We start from the raw sequence: 21,379 nt of genomic DNA, 5'->3' as shown, positions 1-21,379 counted from the left end.
TTCAGATCTACACTGCACATCCCGCTCCCAACATGTGCGTGTGGATCCAGGCTCACACAGGGGGCTGGTGTCTCGCTTTCCTAGGCGGTGAGGGTTCCAGTCTAATTTGGGGCGGCCCAGCATGGATTGCCGGCTTGCCTTCCACAGACCTGCTTTTTCCTTCTCTCATTACCCAAAGAGGGTCTGTTGGAAAACAGGTGAAGGAGTGAGAAGGCATTACCCAAGGTCTCTTTGCTCCTCTGAGACGCCAAGCCACATCAGCCCTGATGGTCTGCCTTAGTCTTAGAACTAGCTGGTCTTTTGACGCAGAGCTAAGTTTGATCAGTGGCCTTTTGTCTTATTTTGTTTGAACTGCTGGTGGGAGATGAAGTAGGAAAAAGGAACTTGCAATAATCATCCCTCCCCTCCACCCTAATTTACCTACCCTGACCACCCTACAAGCTCACTCCATCCCCCAAATGCCTCCAGGATAGGGACTGATGGGTGGGGGGCAGTGGTGAGAAGGAGGAGAAGAAACAGGAGGTATGCTCTTGATCTCATGTAGAGGGAAAGAAGTGGTATTAGAAAAAGTTCTGTTCTCCTCCAGCACAAATGCCAACTTGGGTGAGATCTTGGAGAATGTGTCTTAGTTTGCTTGGGCTGTGTAGCAAAGTGGGTTCCATAAAGTGGGTGCCTTCCACAGAAGAATCATATTGTCTCACGGTTCTGGGGACCAGAAGTTCATGAACGGGTGCCAATAGGCACCTCACTTTGTGCACCTTTAAATCTGGAATCATATTACCACCTAACAAACAAGGCTGCTGCAGGGATAGATGACAGAGCAATCTGGTAGCAAATATTATTTTGCAATTTTGTTTGCAGCTAAGTTTGGTAACTGAGTGCAGAGTTCTTAAATTTGCTTCCTTGTGAGGGCTTTGGAGAGATTGTTCATGCCTCTGTCTCAGCTTTTGGTGTTTTGCTGGCTATCTTTGGCATTCTTTGGCTTATGGAAAGTGACAGTGAAAGTTGCTCAGTTGTGTCTGACTCTTTGCAACCCCATGGGCTATACAGTCCATGGAAGTCTTCAGGCCAGAATTCTAGAGTGGGTAGCCTTTCCCTTCTCCAGGGGATCTTCCCAACCCAGAGATGGAACCCAGGTCTCCCACATTGTAGGTGGATTCTTTACCACCTGGACCACAGGGGAAGCCCTTGGCTTATGGAAGCATCAACCCAAACTACCTTCATCTTCACATGGTGTTCTCCCTATTTTATTTATTTTCATGAGTGCTGTTTACTACCCATTAAACCAACTTCATGACCATGGATGGGTCATGACTCACAGCTTGAAAAACACTGGCCCAGCCTATACAACATCAGCTGCAGGCTGAGCTCTAGGAAGCCAGCAGAAACTCTGAGGCTCAGATGAGTCAGTCGAAGTCAAGGCACACTTCTGCTCAGCTGACTTTCACCTGGAGTCCTATTCCAGCAATCAGACTCTGGCTTTGTTTCTTGTACTGAACTCCAATCCTGGACCACTGTTTGGGGCTCCGGCACAAGACTCTCTTTTGTGTTTTCTTCTTCCTGCACTGAAGGCTTGCTTGTGTGGTTGGATTTCCACTCGGTGCTCTCAGATTTCCCAAACTCTGACTTCAGTTGTCTGGCAGCTACTGTAGCACCCTGCGTAGAGTGGCCTTCACTGGTCATTGAATGGACACAGGTGTGGTCATGGTTTGCGGCTTATTACTGAATCAGTGGCTTGCTACCTTTCCGCCCCTTTGAGCTTCCTGCTAAGCCCATGACAGACCTCTCGGGCGTGTCTCTGCGCCCTCAGCAACTCTCCTTGAGTTAAATGAATCCCAGCTCTTCTGCCGAGAGAAAAAATAGGACAGGAGTCTGAAGTCAATCGAAATGGGGGCTCTCATGTGAAAAGGCTTGGGTGACGGGGTGACAGGAGAGCACAGAGCATCTGAGATGGAAAGTCGGTGGGGTGGGGGCGGGGGGGAGCACCGGAAGAGGCTGGTACCAAAGAGAAGCTTCACGAGAGGAATGGGGGCAGCATCATGAGTCCTACAGACTTGGCACTTAAACTTAGTCCTGACTTGTTCACTTCAAGCTCACTTCTATATCTCACTTTGTGCATCTTTAAGTTTGGAATCATATTACCACCGAATAAACAAGGCAGTTGCAGGGATAGATGACAAAGCAATCTGGTAGCAATTATTATTTTGCAATTTTGTTTGCAGCTAAGTTTGGTAACTGTTTGAGTGCGGAGTTCTTAAATTTGGCTATGGCCAGCCTTAGGCAGATTCTGGTGTCCTCTTTTCTTCCTTTTTAGTATTCCCCACCTTTCCCACCTCCTACTCCCCTAGAAAGGAATCTACATGAATTATTCCTGCTAAGGTAGCTGGTGATAATGACCTGGAGAGGTTCCCTATCCATATGGATGTTGGCATTTTAAGAGAAAACTAAGGTGAAAAATCTTAGTAACCTAATTGAACAAATTGCTGCTAGCTGAATTTCAGGCATTACAATGAAAGTGGAGAGTGTATTTTGACTATGAGGGTCTCATTGGTATCTCTCAAAACATTGTAACTGGGGTAGATTTCAGACTTAGAAGTTGGCAGCACAACTCATGGCTTCTATTTATACATTTAAACTTGACCCTAGGATTATATAAAGCAAATAGAATTTTTTCAGCTTTACTCAAAGATCAGTATTTTTCACAGTCTTAGGAAAAACCCAATGAAATCAATCACTGGTCCACCATGAAACACAGGTTCATCATTATTTAAGCTAATTTAACCAATTCTAATTATTCATTCATTTACTTCCCAAGAACTCTATTTCCCCCTTCTCAAACTAACTTTTACAACATTATTTTTTTAAGTACAGTACTATATGTGGAAAGTCTGGGTAAGGCATGTGTAATTAAAAATGGATTAGGTACTCTTATATCACACTCCTTTGTTTACACCTCTCCTAAGATAGTATATATGTGTGTATTTGGGTGTGATGTGTGTGCATATATATATATGTATATATATAAAAATATAAAATCTGGATGTTTATAATATTCCAGACATATGCTTATAAATATTCATGAGGCAATCTATACATAACTGAATAATTTAAATTCCTTAGCATCACCTGATCTGTTTATAGAATTCCTATTCTTTCCCAGTTGAGCATCACCTCATTAAGTTCTTCTCAAGCCCTTCTCAGCCAGCATTCTGAATGTGCCTAATGCAACTGGTAAAGTTTATAGGGCTGTATTAGTTTTCTATTGTTATATAATAATGGACCCAAAACTTAGTAGCTTAAAACTATGCAAATTTATTATCTTCTAATTCTGGAGGTCAGAAGTCTTAAAAATCAAAGAGTCAGCAGGACTGTGCTCCTTCTGAAAGCTTTAGGAGAGAATCTGTTTAATGTTTTTTTCCAGCTTCCAGCAGCTGCCTACATTCCTTGGTCCATGGCTGCTTCTTCCACCTTCAAAACCAGAAACAGAGTAACTTCAAATCTCCCTCTTTGCTTCCGTCATCACAGCTCCTCGGACTCTGAACTTCCTGCCTGTCTTAAGGGATCCCTTGTGATTATATTGGGCCCTCTTAGAGAATCCAGGGTAATCTCTTCATTTCAAAATCCTGAAATTAATCACATTTGCAACATCCCTTTTTGCTATACATGGTAAGAGGTTCCAAGGATTAAGACATGAACATTTTTGGAGGACCCTTATTCTCTCTACCACAAGTACAAAAGAAAAAGTTTAATAATTTTGTGTTTGTCAAACTATTTCCTGCAAATAGAAGAAATGGAGTTTCCTCATGATGGCGTGTACGCTTGCTCTAACTCTCTGGGTGTCGGGCTTACAATGACTTCACCATTTGAAACACTGAATATATACAAGACTCCAAAGGATGACTATGGGAGACTGTAAACAGACTTCCAAGGTTGGGAAGTCTTAACAACAAAGCAGGAGAGTCTAAAAATAAAATTGTTAATAGTTTAGTTTCTTAATTTTTTCAAGTGTTAGACCTTATATGTTCAGGATAAAAAGCATCGTCATCTTGATATTCTCCCTAAAGAACCCACTAAAGTCAATGTGTCGAGAAATCACTCATTCTTTACTGAATTACTGATTTAACTCAATAGTGCTTATTGAGCACCCACAACATACCAGGCACTGTGCTGGGCATTGGGGTCTGATATTGACCAAGATCGACAAGGTCTTTGTCCTCCTAAGCACACAATCTAGTGGAAGATAGGAAAAGTGCAAGAATTATTACAATACTATATAGTAAGTGTGTGACACAAGTGTTTCCACTATTGTTCCCCCTACACCCAAGTCTTAATGCAGGAACTGTCTACCATCTCACCTCTGGGTGTCAGGGCCCAAACACCCCAAAGAAGAATTGGGAGAAGAATTTATGGGGATCTTAAGCTCTTAAATAAATGGAGGGGAGCAGTGACTACCTATACATTTCAGATGGAAAGCAACAAACAATTGAACTATTAAAATGGAAGCTGCCAAGGACAAGATGAATGAGCTTCCCCAACTGGGTAGATTGCAGAATGCCCCAGAAAGGCAACAAATGGCCCACAGGCACTGGTTCAGCTTCACCAGGAATCCCCAGCGCTGTTCACTATGGTTAGTAAATTTTCTGATGCTGACCCTGCTTATCTGTATTTGTCCTGCCCACTCAGACCTCTCATTCCCAGTCCCCACCTCTTCTAAGGTCACATCCGTCCTCTACCCCACACACTCCTGCTCCTCAACCCAAAGGACCCTCTATTTATATGTATTGGTGGGGAAGCTCTGCTCCATTTTTCTTTCATCCTCTTTCTACTTCTATTTTTGTGGTCTAAATTCTGTTCTCTGATTCCCTCCGGACTTCTCTTCAGATATTCAAAAGCCTGTTTAGAGGTTAAAAAGAAATACTGAACATTGACTGTTTCCTGCTTTTTAAATTCCTACTTTAACTATCCTACTTTTCCTCCAGGCAAAGCAAATGCCTCTGACAAACAGAAAAGTCACGCAAGTGCGACGATGCTGGGGAAAGGAAAGCACAAAGACAGACGTTTCGAGATATTATCGTGCAGTTAGAGTTATGGCAGGGAAACCTCAGGATGCTGATGGGCAATCAGCGATCAGGTTACACAGGGCCCACAAGGACAGTTTCAGAACAGTTGAACAAATGCATAGGAAAATCAGCTTTGAACCTGAACTTATACCTCATAAAACCTAATTCAGGATGTATCACAGACCTATAATTAAAAGCGAAAACGATGAAGATTCTAGAAGAAAGCATAGAAGAGTATCTTTGTGACTTGGGGTAGGTAAATATTTCTTAGAAAGGGCATAAAACCACTAAAACTAACAGGAAAGAAATCCAACAAACTGTATTCTATGAAAAATTTTAAAAACCATGTATATGTATGTATATGTGTCACTGAATCACTTTGTTGTAGAGCTAAAACTAACACAGCAGTATTAATCAACTGTCATCCAACATAAAATAAAAAGGTAAAGAAAGATTACCAATAAAAAGGTTATGGTTATGAAAATATTCCCTGTACCTATATCTGACAACTATAACTCTCCAGAATATACAAATCAAGAACAAGGTTGAAGATCACCAGCCCAGGTTGGATGCATGAGACAAGTGCTCAGGCCTGGTGCACTGGGAAGACCCAGAGGGATGGGGTGGAGAGGGAGGTGGGAGGGGGGACCGGGATGGGAATACATGTAAATCCATGGCTAATTCATTTCAATGTACGACAAAAACCACTGCAATGTTGTAAAGTAATTAGCCTCCAACAAATAAAAATAAATGGAAGAAAAAAAAAAAAAAGAACAAGGTTGAACTAGCAGACCCACAGCTTCTGTGGGAGCCTAATACATTTATTTTTGTTAATAATTTATTTATTTTAGTTGGAGGATGATTACTTCACAACATTGTGACGGCCTTTGCCATACATTAACAGGAATTGGCCACAGACATACACATGTTCCCTCCCCCTGAACCCCTCCCACCTCCCTCCCCACCCCACCCCAGCAGGTTGACACAGAGCACTGGTTTTGGATTCCCTGCGTCACACATCAAACTCCCACTGGCCATCTATTTTACATATGGCAATGTATATATTTCAGTGCTTTCCTCTCAAATCATCCCACCTTCTCCTTCTCCCACTATGTCCAAAAGTCTGTTCTTTATGTCTGTGATGCCTTTGTTTCCCTGCACGTAGGGTCATCGCACTATCTTTCTAGATTTCATATATATGCATGAATATACAGTATTTGTCTTTCTCTTTCTGACTTACCTCACTCTGTATAATAGAGTCTACTACATTTAGACAGATGGAGGTACTGCTGACAGTCTGATGGTTCCCTGGACCCACCCCTAAGGCCCTAAGGGGAGAGGTTTCTAACCAAAAATAGGTTTTCCCAGACAAAGGCATCTCAGGACATGATTCACTCTCCTCGCTCCATTTATTCACCAAAACTTGGTTACTAAAATCTTACCAAAGAACTTTTGCAATTCAACTGGTAACATGATATTTTCATGCAATACCCCATTTAGCTAAACCCTCTGAAATCTGCAACTGCAGAAAAACCCTGGAGGATTGGACAGCTGCTCCAAAGGATTTCTGAAAATTCTGCATGTGGTTTGGTAATCGGGGCTGTGGTAATTTTAATCCAATAAAGGATAAACACAGAAAGTTGTCAGAGAGTCTAAGAACCTCAGAAGGAAACATTTATACAGTTTCTTTCCTCATGGAGTCATGCATCAGAGAGTTGGTGTGTCCAGTCAGAAGGTTTATACAAGTGTTTGCATTTCTGCCTTTGAGTTCAGTTTTCTGAGGATGATTGTTGAAGAAACATTGGCATATTATAAGAGATTTTGTAAGACCTCAAAAAATCAAAAGGAAAAAATTACTTATAAGTCCACATTCAGTTTTTCTTACTCCTATCATCATACTTTAGATCATATCTTTTCTCCTAGCATCTTTTTTTTTTTATAACATCTCTCTATATTTAAAGCTACCTGCAAACCAGTTTTCCTTAACTATGTCCCTAATGGTAGATATTCAGATTGTTTCCAATTTTTCTTTCTTTAACCAAGATGAATAATGCTGTAATGAACATCTCTGTGCACTAATTTTTAAATCTATTTCAGAATATATGCTTAGAATCCTATCCAAAATTCTATATTACTGTGTCTAGGGACATGAAAGGAAAAGTTAAGGGTCTTGATGCTTCATCAGACTGGTTTCCAAAATCTTCACACCCTTTTATGACAAGCCTAGAAGTCCCTTTTCCACTGTATCTTTAACAGCACTAGGTGGTCTCAGTTTAGAATCTATGCCAATTTAATGTGAAAACCACTCTCTTAGAATCTACTTTAGAAATGAGTACCTTTAGTTAATTTTCATTTACTGTCACTCGTTTCTCAAGCTGGAATATATTTATTCCAAGTTTTTAAAAAGTGCTTTTCTCCTTTGTTTTTGTCCTCTCTGATTATCTTTCCTATTCTTTTACTAACGCTCCACTTTCCTCCTCCCAACCAGGAAGGCTGTTTAACATTCCACTCAGAATGTCCACCAGATGTTGATGTGGCCACTGACGTGGAGGAGGGATGGATACAAGAAATTGCCTTTAGTTCTTTTCATCAGAAACTTGTGGAAGGCTAGTGTGAGACATTCCTATAGTAAAGGTTGAATAGAATCAATTTTCTAAAATCATCAGAGGAGTCTTAATCTGAATCCTGATGGCATCATGTGACTTTGGCTTCAGCTCCATAGCACTCCTTGAGAAGTTATCAAATTCCTGATTATTGCTTGGGCATGGTTAGAAGAAGGGCACTCTGTATTCCCAGAGGCATTCCTCTTCTCTAGATATCTTTTGGCAGACTGCTAGACCGTTCCTTTTTTTTTTTCTTTTTTGGTCACGTGGCGTGGCTTGCGGGATCTTATTTCCCTGACCAGGGATTGAACCCTCGCCCTTGGCAGTGAAAGATCAGAGTCCTAACTACTGGACCACCAGGGAATTCCCATGCTAGACCATTCTTAAGCATCCAAATCTTGGGAATACAAAAACATCCATTTCTTCCTCCCTGGAAAACCCTTATCCATTCAGGTTTCTGTAGTTCAAGAAGAATACCTTGTGAATGGGGTAGGTCACATTGGCTCATGTGACCAATTAGTTACAGCTGTTTGACAATAGGATTTCTTTATTTTATTTAAAGGGATACGTTGGGGAAAATAACATGGGAGAAGTAGATAAAGATAGACACAGAGAGACAGTGTCACAGAGATTGAAATAGAAAGAGTGAAACAGACAGACAGATAGAGAAAGAGACAACAAGATGTAATGAAAGACTATCTATTTTGTCTCAGGGTGTGTGTGTGTGTGTGTGTGTGTGTGTGTGTGTGTGTGTGTGAGAGAGAGAGAGAGAGAGAGAGAGAGAGAGAGAGAGAAAGATACTCATGTGAAACAGGGGATTTAACTTTCAATATACAGTGCCAATGTCCCAAAATATACCTTTGCCTGCAAGGCTCCTGCAGGTTCATTTCAGCACTTGGAAAGGCTGGCCTGATTCGCATGGTCTCTCAGAGGCTTCCCGTGGTCCTTATCCACGAGTCCCCTTGTAGATGACTGCCTCCAGGCAGAGAGCTGCTTCTGGGCAGCAGGAGAGGACAGGAGGCATCCAACTATTGAGCTGATGATTCCATTAGATGATTCCAGAATAAGTCAGCAAACAGTAAAATAGAATATAAAGTGAAGGAGCAAAAGTCACGGATAAAACATAGAAGAATAGAGAAGGAAATGGCAACCCACTCCAGTATTTTTGCCTGGAAAACTGCATAGACAGAGGAGCCTGGCAGGCTGCAGTCCATGGGGCTACATGACTGGGCATGTGGACACGATGGTGGAGGGAGATGGGTTGGTAGCAATAAACTGGTGGAACTTAAAAAAAAAAAAAAACATAGAAGAAAGTATTTACATTTTAGGGGTAACTAGACAGCCTCTGGGATCCTAGAGAACAATGACTAATTGCTAATGAGGAATTAGAAACTTTCGGACAAGGGAGACCAGAAGGCTCGAGAGTTGTTCTCTGGCAGAATGTCTTACTAAGGTCCTCCATGGAAGAAGTCTTAACTGCCAGCCTCTTCAGAGTTCAAGACACATGCTACTAAAAAGCACCCCAAAGAAGAAAATGACTTCAGATGCTGCCTCTGAGCTCATGGGTCGCTGCTTCTAGAAGAGCAAGTGGCCATCATACATTGGGAAGTGCTGATGGTCCATCCCCTAGGGAAACACTTGAAAAGTGTGGCAGTGGTTTTAGAGCAGAGAGAAAAAGCAAACTTTTCTGTGATGCTGTCATCAGTTATTCACAGCTGGATATATTTGTCTTGGTTCTGTATAGGATTAGGAGCTAAAGGTCCCCACATACAGCAGGAAGATAGTTGAGCTTGGAAACTGCTTTATATTATTCCTCCAACTTACTGACTATTCTCATAGGGATAGATGATACCAAGTAAACAATACAACTTTTGCTTGTTGCTGTTTAACGAAGTTAACTGAATTTGGCTGAAATGTGGCAGGCTCAGGGCTTCTAAAAATGAGGTCTCGCAAGACTATGTGATGGTTTTCTTGTCATCACAGGTTTGATCCCAACTTTTTATCACCTTTGAGATTTCCTGGTTTTAGGGTGTGCTTTCTGTTCCTTGTTCAGCAGGTGGAGCTCTGTAACTATTCAGGGAATGACATGTCTAAGCCTGGAGAGTTTTCTTTGATTCAATACAGATCAGACTTTTTTGGAGAGGGTAGAACACTTTGGACTATGGTGACTGACTTGTTCTTGTGGGGTTTCCTTAAAAGAAAGTGTGTCTTGACATATTGCTTCTGAGAGTGTGCAACCATAGAGACAGTCCATGATAAGCATTTTCCCTTTTACTACGACTGGTAGTCTTTGCAATTATTCCAGGTCGATTAAGTTTGGTTTGGGGGATTGGATTTACTAGTGTTATTAGCGTACTTGGCACTGATAAAGATTACAATTTGCCAAGTGAGCATTGGGAGGTTTACTGTCTAACTTTGAACCATATGATCATCTCTCTCCATTTGCTGATTAGGCCTTGAAGTCCTAGCTCTACTAAATTCTCAAGACTTTTACCTATTTATTAAGGTTTGCTTTCCCAAAGCAATGTAAAAAAATTATTTTTCTTTCTCCAAAAAACTTTTCCCCAAATATGGCATGTTCAGTCCTCAGTTGTGTCTGACTCTTTGTGATCCCACGGACTGCAGCATACCAGGCTCCTCTGTCCTCCCCTGTTTTCTGGAGTTTGCTCAGATTCATATCCATTGAGTTGGTGATGCTCCTAAACACTGATAAAAGTGCTAATGATGAGATAAAAACACCCATAATAAATGTGTTAAGGAGAAATTATACATCCATATTGTCTTTTTCTTTTCTCCTACCTCTAATGCTGATGACTCTGTAAGAAATACTACAAATATATGATATCACTCATATGTGGAAGCTAATTTTAAAAAGATACAAATGAATTTATTTACAAAGTAGAAACAGACTTACAGATATCAAAACCAAACTTACAGTTGCCAAAGGGGAAATGTGGGGGAAGAAGGAATAAAACTGGAGATGAACATGCACACACTACTATATGTTAACATAAGATACACAACGAACAAGGACCTACTTACAGCACAGGGAACTCTACCCAATACACTCTGATAACCCATATGAGGAAAGAATACAAAAAGGAATGGATATATGTTTCTGTATAACTGAATCACTTTTCTGTACACCTGAAAATAACAACATTGTAAACCAACTATATTCCAATAAAATTGAAATATTAAAAAAAGAAAGACTGAGAAGCCCAAGACCTTAGTGATTTGACACTGTTTTTTGATAGAGTTTAAGCCTAACTGACATTAATTGGTGAATGAATGGGTGGACAGATGGCTTGATGGAAAGAAGGACAGACAGATGATTTGAAGTTTGGATGATCCTTGCTGTAATTTGCCCACAATACAGTACTGATATTAATGCTTCAGAGAAATATACAATATTTATTTTTATGAAGCTTACTCAGAAAAGTTAGCCTAAATAAACGTTGCAGTCCCATCCTATAACTTTTAACAGGCTGTCAATCACAAATATTTTTGTCTGAAGTTTTCAGACTTCTGAAATGATCAGAAATAACAAAGGGTACAGTAGCACTTTTATTTTGTACAGCATAGCAGAAATGGGGACAATTTTTAGAACTGGTATAAAGTGGTTTTTATGAATTTGAGACTCGCTTGCATAATATTTGCCAAGAGTTGTGTAAGACTAGAATGATTAACTGCAGTATACATTCCAACAAATATTACTTGAGAACCTACTGTGTGCCAATAAGTGTACTAGGCCCTGGGGGATCAAGAGTGAATATATCTGTTTATGTCTCTGAAGATCCTACCACCTCATGAGAAGGTGCCATATGAACAGATCATATTGAGACATTATGATGAAATTACCACCATCTGGATCAGGGAAGAGGTTTAGACTACGATATTCTTGCAAGCACTACCTGATTCAGCTTTCTTTCTTAGCATCTAGGGAATGTCTGGAAGATTTGTTGAGCTTAAAAACTATATATTGAAAGAATGAATGAAACCTGAAGACTGAGCAGGAATTTCTGGAAGGAGATAATGTCTAGAACATCAGTAACTATAAGGATACTAATAATGATAGCTAATATTCAGAGAGTTTATTATGTTCATCGTTTAAAATCCTCATTTGTGTCACCTTCCCCCCGAACTCTCTGAGATTAATAGTATGATTATCTTTATTGTACTGAAGATAAAGCTAACACACAAAGATAGGTTAAAAATTTTCCCAAGATCACCTACCAATAAGTGTTAGAACCAAGACGGAAACCCAGCACTACCCCCTGAAATATGGAGGGCCATTTCAGGCACAAGGAATGGTGACAGCAAAGGCAGAGCAGTGAAAATCCATGTTTGCACAGATCTAAAGAAGGTTGAATTTTCTGCTGCAGGAGACCAGAAATCACTGAATTGTTCACTCAAATAAATGACATGGTTAGATTTCTGCTTTAGCTAAGGCATTCCAGTCGCTGGGTGGAGGTTAGTTGGAAACCTTGGGCTAAGACTGAAGGGGTGTTGAAGGATAAAGAAGAGTTCACCATGTGAAAGATGTGAGAGAACAGAAGGGTTTGGGGCGTTGGGCGCAGTGTGTGGAAAGGCTGCACGGTGAAAGAGTATGGCATTTGCTGGGAACCTAAAGCACCGTACTCTGGTTGTGGCGTAAATCGTAAGGGTAATGAGAGATGAGGGTGATGAGGGGTTAAAGGTGGTAAATGGGGACAATACTGAGCTTGAACTTGTTTAAAAGTAATATCCAAGACCATTTAAGAGTTTTGATCAAATGTATATTTCAGAAAGATCCCTCTAGTAGGTAGAAGATGGACTGGAAACTGTAAAACTGAGAGCAAGACATAAAGGCAACAAAAACAGGGTCAGCGGAGTCTGAGAGATTTTTAGGAGATGGAATTGACAAGACTTGATGATTGATTGATGGGTCATCAAGTGGTGAGAGAAGTAAGGAGGATAGTCACCACGGATCCTGGTTGCATCAGAGTAGTTACTATTAGCGCCTCCTTTCACTCTTAAGAACACAACACTTTAAGTGATAAATGTTATGGTTACTCTTGTTAGAAGTGAAACATGTCTCGTGGGGTCTCAGTTTGAGCCACAGAATGGATGCCATTCACCAAAATAGAGGATGAAGGAGAAAGAGCAGGGATAAGGATGAAGACAAACTGGACATTCCAGACACATTGAGTTTAGTGACTGAGGTTAGAGGACAATGGGAATCTTGAAGATCTTGTGAGGTGTCAGGGCCAGAGATGTAGCTTTAAGGATCATTTGCAAAAAAGAAATGGTATCAGATCCAATCAATACCTTAGAGCTGCTGTCACATACGAGGCAAGGCTCTGAGACATCTTGTCTTCAGGACCAGATGGTTGGGAAATTTTGGAGAAAAGCAACTAATCGAATATTTTCTGTGCACCTTCAGTTGAGTGGATGGATGTTTCCAGTACAGGGCTGGTTAGTGGGATTTTCTGAGTAGGGCCATCAAGTAATCATTGTAACTGGGACTGCTACTGATGCTGTGTGGTTCAGGGTCATGCTCCTGATAGAAGAATATGAGAGTTGGTTCTTGTCATGAAGGACCTTGTGGTCAAGTTAGGTAGATAACAGCTGACTATACAACCAACTATTGTCTAGTTAGTGACACACAACAGACAATTAAAATGATGAATTTATTTTTAAAATGAAGCATTTATATATTCTAAGTTGGCAGTACAAACTAAGAGCGTTTTAGAATTTCTGAGCGGAGAAAGAACACCGTGAGCTGGAATAGTGACAACCACTTGCTAACTTGGCATTACATCTTCCTGAGATGTTTTTGGGAACAGGCATAGAAGGACCCCCATGAACGGTTCTTTCGTATGAGTTTATGCCGGTCCTTACACTGCTGGGTACTGTCTTGCCTGATTGCTGAAATCTCAGATGTATCAGCATTCATGTCATTTCTCCCATGAACTAGAGTTGGGGAGATCATATGGAAAGCTTCAGGGAGGTGCTGGGCTTTGGCATAAAGGAACAGGCATCCAGAGTGTAGCATATACAACAGGTAATAAGTCAAAGAGTGGGCCAAAAGCGAGTCTGGCATCGATGAGAATCATTAAGGAAACTGGAAGGTTCGTGGTGAACAATAATGGAGGAAAGGTTTAGAGAAAACTCATTCTCTTAGCTGGAGCTCTCTTCTGCAGACGTAGCAAGCTCCTGCTTATCTTTAAGAAAGTGAAAGTCACTCAATCGTGTCCAGCTCTTTGTGACCCCATGGACTCCTTTGGCTGCCAAGCTCCTTTGTTCATGGAATTCTCCACGCAAGCATACTGATGGGGGTATTCATTCCCTTCTCCAGGGGATCTTTCCAACTCAGGGACTGAACCCAGGTCTCCCACAATGCAGGCAGATTCATTGCTGTCTGAGCCTCCAGACCCCATCCAAATGTCATCACTTCCATGGAGGTTTCTGTGATCCTCCAGACAATCAGGCCGTCCTCTCTGTGAGCTTCCAAGGCACTTGTTGATACCTCTTACCACGGCATCGATCACAATCACTCTGAACTGGTTTACCAGGCTGATTCCTCCATTGGACTCTGAGTTACTTGAGGCTATAAACTGTCTTTTTTTCCTGTCTCCCCAGGATTCTTGTATAGTACTCAACCTATAGAAGAACTCGATTAATTTTAGCAGATTAAAGATTTAAATGACAGATAAGATGGGACTTACTTCTCCTGCCAGATGGGTTTACTAGCTGTCCTCAGACAAGCTTCCCCCTGCCCTGTCTCTGCCTTCTGTCTATCAACATTCCCTCCAGTGCGGCACTCCCCTCCTCTCTAACATCTAATTCTCACGTTTTCTTCTAGTAGTGTTAGTGCTAGTTGCTCAGTCGTGTCTGACTCTTTGCGATCCCATGGACTGTAGCCTGCCAGGCTCTTTTGTCCATGGGATACTCCAGGCAAGAATACTGGAGTGAGTTGCCATTCCCTTCTCCAGAGGATCTTCCTGACCCAGAGACTGAACCTGGGTCTCCTGCATTGCAGGCAGATTCTTTACCATCTGAGCTACAGGAAAGTCCCCTAGTTTTCTTCTAGGTACTGCTCAAAGTCCAGAGCTCCCATGCAGCCTCCCCTGGGATGTGCCTTATCCCTTTGTCAGCAATCTTTGGTTCATCTGATCACAAAGACTCTTATCCTCCTGGACTGGAATTCCTCTATTTTATAGTGAGCAGATGGAAAAGCACCAGTGTGGGATTGGCTTCATCCTAAAGTTGGGCAACAAACACTGTATAGAGTGAGAGCACAGTTCAGTGAAGCCCCTTCCTACTGGCGAGGCAAAGAGGGACACAGTTGAACAATCCAAGGAAACCAACGGGAGTCTTCTCTGTGTGATGGCAGCCCTCTTTTCCCCAGGCTCTGGTTGTGTTTCTCCATGTTTATATATCAGAAGTCTTCCAGCTCAGCTCTGAAGCTACCACCTTTGCTACTTTGTGATTACAGTGGGCAAATCTGTTTAAGGGAGATAGATACACATCTTTCTAGATCTTGCTGACCCCTTTGCCTAGATTTCTAAGCACAGCCAACCATTCATAGTATTGCTTTTTCATTAGCAAGTTCTTAGCAGAGTCCTGTCTCAGGTAAACCCAAACGAAAGTGCCATGACAAACCCTTCAGTGTCTCTGAGTGGCTGTCCTACCTGTAGTTAAACTAAAAGAAGTGATCATTGCTTTTGTCCCCTGGAGAGCTTTCTCCAGTTTCAAAGTGGGCCAATAACTCCCTGAACAGAAGAGGAAGCAAACTATATTTAAAGCAGTGCCTTCTTGTTTCTGTTTTAGCCATTTTGGCAAACCACTTGAAAAATGAAATCTTTTGGCCTAAACTCAGTTAAATCTCAGATGCAGTTAACTGTGCCAAGATAATTCCAATTTAGCATCACCTTACATTATTTAAAGCTGTGGCTGAGGAAGCATCCACAGGGGCCATCTAACAGAACTGGCTTGAAGTTTTGGATCTTGTTTGTTTTTTGTGTTTGCTTGCAAAGAGGGGGCGGATATCAAAATGTATGGCAAACGGGGGTGGGAGTTGAAGGTAATTCACTGGTTTATCCACTCAACAAGTATCTTTTTAAGCAGTCTGTGCCAGACACTACACTAGGTGCTAGAAATAAAGTGATAAATAAGACCCAGGCTCTGCTCTTGAGAGGTTCATGGGGATTCAAATATTTATAACCCAAACCAGAAGTTCTTAAATGTAAAGAGCTAAATGCTGTAGGTGGGGGCATGGAGAATGCCACACCTACACTTTTAGAGGATTCATTTGAGCTGGAACTTGAAAAACAAGTGAAGTTTGCTTGAGAAGAAGGGCATTCTAGGTGGAGGAAAGAGCTTGTGAGAAGACAGGCATGAAAAGGCAGGAAATGTTCTAGAAGCAAGAAGTAACTATCGGAAATAGAATGAAAGAGATGTAAGAGACCATACATTGAAGGCAGATTCAAAAGGGTCTGATAAACCATGGTAAAGACTTGAAATTTGTTCTGTGAGCATACGGAGTTATTAGTGATATTTAACAGGCAGGAGAGTCAATAACATCTGGGGAGGAAATGTCAGCAGACGTCCTCATAGATGGACATTTGCTCACCATGATCCCATTCTTTCTTATAGGAAGAGAACGCTGACTGCAGCACAGAAGATATTAATACTTGGCATGCGGAGACCATGAGCAAGTTTAGGAGACTGTTGTGATTGTCACATGGGAGATGATGCACTGATCTGAACTACAGCAGTCGACAGTGGCAATGAGAGGCCAAATCAAAAGATATTTTGATGATAAAATGATCAGGAGTGAGTCTGGTTAATTTCTTCGAGGCCGTGTAGGCGGCATATAGCAGGACTCAGAGAGCCGTGAACTGCCAATGCCGGAATAGGACGCAGGAGGAGCAGCCAGTTTGGTTAGGTGCAGGGAAGGGCAGGGTGAGTGAGGAAGATGCTGGGCCTGGCTTTGAACATAAGTCTGATGTGACCGAGATCCTGGTCAATGGTTCACCACCTGCGATGCCCAGCCTGCCTCAGACCTGAGGATTTAGAATGTCTGGCAAACAAGTGTGTCTTTAACTCCTGTGGCGATTTTTGAGAAGATCTTCCCACCTCCTCCTGGTTGAAAACCACCTCGGGTGGCTTCCAACCACCCTCAGAATGGAATGCACATGCCTCTCCATGGTCTAGAAAGCTCGTGATTCCTGGCCCCTACCTCCCTGTCTAACCTCATCTTGATCCCCTCTTTACTGGTCCACACAAGCCCCACTGGCCTTGTTTCTGATCCTGAAACTCTCAAGAGGTCTAAGAGGCCTTAAAACCTTTTCCTATCCTGTCCCCACTGACCTTCCAGGTCTTTCTGTTTATGACTCTTTTGTATCATCAAGGTCTCAGCTTAAAATTCTCCCTTCAACAACCACTTATTTGTCTGTCTCTTCAACCTCAGTAAACCACCCTCCCTCCTCAGGTCACCACATGGGACCCTTTTTGTTTTCATCACTGAACTTTCATTATCAAAAAGCCGGTTCTTCTCAGAGACAGAGAAAACAAACTGATGGCTACTAAAGCGGGAAAGAGGTGGGGAGGGAAAAATAAGGAGCTTGGGATGAACAGATACACATTATTATACATATAACAGATAAACAACAAGGACCTACTGTATAGCAGAGGGAACTATATTCAATATTTTGCAATAACCTACCATGGAGAAGAATCTGAAAAAAGAAAATGTGTGTGTGTGTGTGTGTGTGTGTGTGTGTGTGTAAAAAACTGAATTGTTTTGCTGGACACCTGAAATGAACACAATATTTTTAATCAACTATACTTCAATAAAAGAAAACAAAAACCAAAACCCCAAAGGATGATAAACTGGAGTGGTTTCTGGAAGCTGTATCCCCATATACCCTTCATGAAAACAGGTGCTGCTTGTATAGTTCTGGTTCTTAAGAATACAGAACACAGTAGGTGCTCAGTAAACATTTGCTGAAGGATCTAATAAGGGAGGTAAGGAGGGAGGCAGAGGGCACTGCAGGGGCCCAGAGCACAGGATCCAACTCAGGACATGGGAACAAGGGATCTTCTGAAAGAAGTGAAGTCGGGCTGAGTCTTGAGAACCGAAGAGGTTCCCACTAGGCTGAGCTGGAGTGGTCAGAGATGAGGCTGGAGGATGTCCGAGGGCAGAGACTGGGCCCTCCTGTAGGAGACCACAGAGCATCCCTTAGCAGCTAAAATGGGAGGTTCTAGGACTTTATTCTGGCAAATCTGCTGACTGGTTCCTGGCTTTTGTGACCTTTGCAGAGTTGATCTGGCACATCACTATGTCACCTCTGACATTTCTTGGGCTTTTTTTTCTATTAAATTCCTATCAACTACAAGTATCCAATTAGAAGAGGTAGTTTGAAAATGGGGAGTGGGGGAAGGAACTTGAAAAATGTCCTGTTTTTTGAGTCAACCCGTCCAAGAGCCTTGCCTCTGCCGCGAGAGCCGGTTTCTGAGCGCTCTGTACTGTCTGTGAGGATAAGCCACTGCTGCGTGCTGTTTGTGCAAGATGTTGGCAAGAAGAATGGCGAGCGATTGCTGTTTCTCTGGGGCCCTCTGAAAATGAGATGCCTGTCTCCCCAGGACACTCGAGAGAGCCAGATTCTAAATGAAATAGAGCTGCATCTTCATGAAGACTGTTTTGTGCACTGAATTCAAAGGATTTGTTTCTGCTGGTTTTCTTTATCTGATATTTAGAACTTGCATATAAGGCTTTTTCTGTTGTTGTGCTCAATCATGTTGGATTCTTTGTGACCTTGTGGACTGTAGACTGCCAGGCTCCTCTGTCCATGGAATTTTCCAGGCAAGAATACTAGAATGGGTTGCCATTTGCTACTCCAGGGGATCTTCCCCACCCAGGGATCAAACTCATGTCTCTTGCATCTCCTGCAGTGGCAGGCGGATTCTTTTTACCTCTGTGCCACCTGGGAAGCCTAAGGCTTTCCCTACTTGCTTCCTTTCCCTCCAACCATCCCCTTTTTTTATCCTTTTTCCTTGAACTCTACATCAGAAATAAAAGCTTCACAAATTTGGAATCATTTAGCTTGGACATCAAGATTAAACAGGCACAGATTTGAGATAATAAGAGTCAGACTTGTTCTTACTCAGCATTTGCCAAAACTTCAGTTAGTCACCTCTCACCCTGGTGACTCTCTCCATAGGCACACAATGTCAGTATGATCTCTGTTTTTCTTTGAAGAGATTTCCTTTTTAATGTTTTATCCATCTTGAGCATTATAAAATCATGAGTAAGATGCTATATTTATAAATTGTCCAAAGGCATGTTAAAATAATCAACTATTAAAAGTAAAAATATCTGATCTCAATAAAGCTAGGAAAAAAAAAATCTGTCCTTTTCCAACTAAATTCATCTTATGGAGGTTCCGGAACTTGGGAGACACCGGCCCAAGACCAAGACCTGACCAGTTTACATGTTTACATCTGTACTGGCTGATCTCATTCCTCGAGGATTCGAGGAACCCAACCATGGGATTTTCTGTGACTCCCCTGGTGGCTCAGATGGTAAAGTGTCTGCCTACAATGTGGGAGACCCGGGTTCAATCCCTGGGTTAGGGAGATCCCCTGGAGAAGGAAATGGCAACCCACTCCAGTACTCTTGCCTGGAAAATCCTATGGATGAAAGAGCCTGGTAGGCTACCGTCCACAGGGTCACAAAGAGTCAGACACGACTGAGTGATTTCACTTTCACTTTCATTTTCTCCAGGCATGTCTGCTCTTCTTTAGTTGGGATCCAGTATTAATTAATTAATTGGGATCCAATATCACCAACGCAATGGACATGAACTTGGGCAAAGTCCAGGAGATGGTGAGGGACAGAGAGGCCTGGTGTGCTGCAGTCTATGGGGTCACAAAGAGTTTGACACCACTGGGTGACTGAAAAACAACAACAAATTACTGAATTCTAAAGACTGTTTTGCAGGTTGATCAATTAGTTGATATTCACAATCATGCATTGCAAATCAAGAGAGTCAAAGGCATGCTAAAATCATGATTTTATGCTAAAATATCATGATTTTGAAAACACTTTATAAGCAGCAGTTACTCTTTACATCTGAAAGAAGAAAGATCTCTTTCAGGCATCTAGAACTCTGGCCCTCCCTTCCCTTCTCCTGCTGAATGTTTTATAGTCGCCTCAGCTTTGTGGCTTTTATCCATGTTTTTTCTAGTTTCTCCTTTGGGGTTTAATGGTGCAGATCACATCAGCAGAGTTTGTCATCTTGTGTTTGCTCTGAAGGTATTGCTGTATGTTTTGTAACCTTTGTATCTATCTATTTATCTAGTTTTAGAAGGCAATGAGGTGTTCCATACCAATGAGTCTTTAGATAATTAAAGCTTATCCTCTGTAAGCTCCCAAATATTTAAAAAAAAATCTCAACCATTTTGATAGAAATCTTTTCAAATATATTACACACTTGATTGCCTTCTTATATAAACATAATATAATTTCACCCTGGGAGATAGCAGTATGTGTACAGTAGAAGGAGAATCTCCAATCAGCTTGTATTTGTTTATATTTGTGGTTTTCTCTTTGACCCAAGAGTGACACCATCACAAGCTAATTAGATTGATTTCTTTTTTTTTTTTTTTTTGTTCTGACTGGAGGGCTCTGTCTTCAAGAAGCTCAGAGCTCACAATTCTGGGGCAGAAGTAGGTATGTGAATATATCAAAGATATAATTAGTGATACATATTGTGAAAGCCTAAGAAGATAGACAGTCTAGGACAAGTTAGAGTTGTGCTGGGACAGAAAGGATGAATGGGAGAAATAAAAAGAAGATGCCTGAATTTTAAATGATAAAAAAGTCCATCTGGACCAGAAAGGTAAATGAATTCTAAGAGAGGGCATAGAAAAGAAAACACAGACACTTGACTGAGTGATATGTCTGCTGATAAAATCTTCAGAGCCCAGAATGTAAAGATGGCTTTGTTTGCCAAGACAGTTTTCAGTTTTACTTTGATTGCGACGAGGAGCCCTGAAGATTTATAAAAAGTAAAGTGGCATGATCAGATCTAAGTTTTAGGAATCTCACTCTGGAGCATTTTTGCATTCAACAAAATTAAGCATCTACTTTCTACAGAAATAGATCTATTCAAGCATGATTGTCAAGCAACCAAAGTGGGTGAATTCCTTGCATTTATGGAGGTAGAGTTGAAAGTGAAATAGGAGCTAAGCCCATTAGGAAATAAATTGAATTCATCCAAGAGACAAGTTTTGAGAGATTTCTGCACAAAGATCTGATAGGAATTTATAGAGATGTAGAAGATGACTCTAGGAAAACTCCCAGGAGTCAGGCTTAGGTTCAGATTGGTGGTGGTGAGGATTAAGGGAGACAGAGCTGCAGCTCATGTAAGAAAGAGACTATCTCATCTATCTTTGGGAGCATTCTTGGGCACGGCTGACCTAATCTTTCTCCTACTCTGATCCAGATAATCATCTTCTCTTCCACGCTACCTCTTTGTCTTGTATACCGTCTAGGTTTGCTTCTGCTATTAAACAATAACGTATGTTTACTTTTCTTTCTTTCCTACTATTCTCGGAGATCTCGTTTATCTCTGCAAGCTCAGGACCAGACACTAAGATACTCGGTACTGCAGTAAACCTTAGTTGAATTATCAGTAGTGAGTGAAAGCAGCTTAGGGGGAGAGC

The sequence above is a fragment of the Odocoileus virginianus genome, chromosome 27 (assembly GCF_023699985.2).
Source record: "Odocoileus virginianus isolate 20LAN1187 ecotype Illinois chromosome 27, Ovbor_1.2, whole genome shotgun sequence".
NCBI classification, from domain to species: Eukaryota; Metazoa; Chordata; class Mammalia; order Artiodactyla; family Cervidae; genus Odocoileus; species Odocoileus virginianus.
The sequence above is the reverse complement of the archived record's forward strand: the minus strand, read 5'-3'. Positions refer to the sequence as shown.